Source organism: Ascidiella aspersa, chromosome 5, assembly GCF_963924565.1.
Source record: "Ascidiella aspersa chromosome 5, kaAscAspe10.2, whole genome shotgun sequence".
NCBI classification, from domain to species: domain Eukaryota; kingdom Metazoa; phylum Chordata; class Ascidiacea; order Phlebobranchia; family Ascidiidae; genus Ascidiella; species Ascidiella aspersa.
This window is the reverse complement of record NC_139451.1, coordinates 10472957-10475456: the sequence shown is the minus strand read 5'-3', so window position 1 is coordinate 10475456 and position 2500 is coordinate 10472957. Positions and strand designations below refer to the sequence as shown.

The window sequence follows — 2500 nt, the reverse complement described above, 5'->3', positions numbered from 1 at the left end:
TTAAATTCAGCGGGTAGCCTCGTCCGACCTCAGGCCGAAAGTAAGGACCGGGACTATTCTTCCCGTTCCGCGCTCGCCGTCGGCGCCGCGCGCCGCCGCGCACCTCGATTCCCGCCCTTGAGCCGCCAGCCGTTGGCCTCTTCGAGGTCGACTCGCCGCCGCCGCGCGGGATTCTGGTCGCGATCGTCGCGCATCGTGCCGTGCTGTCTTGAGCGGGACGGGCGCTCGCGCGTCCGACGCCGCAGCAGCCGCGCGGAGAAATCCCCGCGCGGAACGTTTGCAACGCGACCCTGAGGCGGGCGCGGCCCCGGGATTGACCCGAGGCCGCAATTTGCGTTCAGAACGTCGATGCTCAATGTGTCCTGCAATTCACACTAATTCACGCAGCTAGCTGCGTCCTTCATCGACTCACGAGCCGAGTGATCCACCGCCAAGAGCCATCCACGATTGTTTCGCTCGCACAGTGCCTCGCACTATAGGGTGACAAAATAGACCGCGCCGAGCGGTCGGCCAGGCCGACGCTTGAAGCCGGAGCGCGCGGCACCGCGGCACTCGACGCGCAAACATTACCGGGTGACCGAATCGCCGGCCGGCGCGCCGCTCCTCGCGGGTCGGGCGCCGGGTAGCAAAGACTTTTTCTCTCGCTTGTCCGAGTTTCGCGTTCGCCGAAGCGTTTGCGAGACCGTTAATGATCCTTCCGCAGGTTCACCTACGGAAACCTTGTTACGACTTTTACTTCCTCTAAATGATCAAGTTAGATCGTCTTCTCGGACGCCGGCTCGACCGTTGCCGGCCGCGCCAGGTCCAATCGGAGGACCTCACTAAACCATTCAATCGGTAGTAGCGACGGGCGGTGTGTACAAAGGGCAGGGACGTAATCAACGCGAGCTAATGACTCGCGCTTACTGGGAATTCCTCGTTCAAGGGAAATAATTGCAATTCCCTATCCCTAGCACGACCGGGGTTCAGCGGGTTACCCAGACCTGTCGGCCAAGGCGAGCACATGCTGATCCGGTCAGTGTAGCGCGCGTGCGGCCCCGAACATCTAAGGGCATCACAGACCTGTTATTGCTCAATCTCGTGTGGCTAAACGCCACTAGTCCCTCTAAGAAGTTAGACGCCGACCGATTGGGTCGCGTAACTAGTTAGCAAGCCAGAGTCTCGTTCGTTATCGGAATTAACCAGACAAATCGCTCCACCAACTAAGAACGGCCATGCACCACCACCCACAGAATCAAGAAAGAGCTCTCAATCTGTCAATCCTCACTGTGTCCGGGCCGGGTGAGATTTCCCGTGTTGAGTCAAATTAAGCCGCAGGCTCCACTCCTGGTGGTGCCCTTCCGTCAATTCCTTTAAGTTTCAGCTTTGCAACCATACTTCCCCCGGAACCCAAAGACTTTGGTTTCCCGCAAGCTGCCGGAGAGGTCGTAAAACTAACGCCCCCCGATCGCTAGTTGGCATCGTTTATAGTCAGAACTAGGACGGTATCTGATCGTCTTCGAACCTCTGACTTTCGCTCTTGATTAAAGAAAACATTCTTGGCAAATGCTTTCGCAGTCGTTCGTCTTGCGCCGATCCAAGAATTTCACCTCTAACGGCACAGTACGAATGCCCCCGTCTGTCCCTCTTAATCATTACCTCGCGCTCCGAAAACCAACAAAATAGAACCGAGGTCCTATTCCATTATTCCATGCACCATTATTCAGGCGAATCGCCTGCTTTGAACACTCTAATTTTTTCAAAGTAAACGTTCCGGCCGCCGCCGACACTCAGTCAAGGGCACCGGCGGAGAACCGGAGGTGAGGCCAGGACGGCCAGTACACGCCTTGCGACGGACCGGCCGCCTGCGCCCAAAATCCAACTACGAGCTTTTTAACCGCAACAACTTAAATATACACTTTTGGAGCTGGAATTACCGCGGCTGCTGGCACCAGACTTGCCCTCCAATGGATACTCGTTAAAGGTTTTAAAGTGTACTCATTCCAATTACAGGGCCTCGTTTAGAGTCCTGTATTGTTATTTTTCGTCACTACCTCCCCGCGTCGGGAATGGGTAATTTGCGCGCCTGCTGCCTTCCTTGGATGTGGTAGCCGTTTCTCAGGCTCCCTCTCCGGAATCGAACCCTGATTCTCCGTTACCCGTAAGAACCTCGGTAGGCCAGTACCGTACCGACGAAAGTTGATAGGGCAGACACTTGAATGATCCGTCGCCGGTGCGAGACCGTGCGATCCGCAAAGTTATCCAGAGTCACCAAAGGTTGCGGGCCGAAGCCCGGTCGGTTTTTGGTCTGATAAAAGCACGCCTCCCGCGAGGTCGGCGCTTCACGCATGTATTAGCTCTAGCATTTCCACAGTTAACCACGTAAAACGTACGATCAAATGAACCATAACTGATTTAATGAGCCATTCGCAGTTTCACTGTACGAGAGCTCGTACTTAGACTTGCATGGCTTAATCTTTGAGACAAGCATATGACTACTGGCAGGATCAACCAGGTAGCT

The 2500-nt window shown here is 55.5% G+C and overlaps 2 non-coding genes and 1 pseudogene across 2 annotated transcripts; all 3 read right to left on the bottom strand.

Moving 5' to 3' along the window:
• The window catches only part of LOC146143208 (large subunit ribosomal RNA), a 3679-nt pseudogene extending 3642 nt beyond the window's left edge, over nt 1-37 (bottom strand).
• Nucleotides 38-285: 248 nt separating this feature from the next.
• LOC146143207 (5.8S ribosomal RNA) lies at nt 286-439 on the bottom strand. Its single transcript, XR_014501023.1, has one exon. It is a non-coding gene; the product is annotated as a 5.8S ribosomal RNA (ribosomal RNA).
• Nucleotides 440-686: 247 nt separating this feature from the next.
• LOC146143206 (small subunit ribosomal RNA) lies at nt 687-2497 on the bottom strand. The gene has a single exon (XR_014500291.1). It is a non-coding gene; the product is annotated as a small subunit ribosomal RNA (ribosomal RNA).
• Nucleotides 2498-2500: the final 3 nt, after the last annotated feature.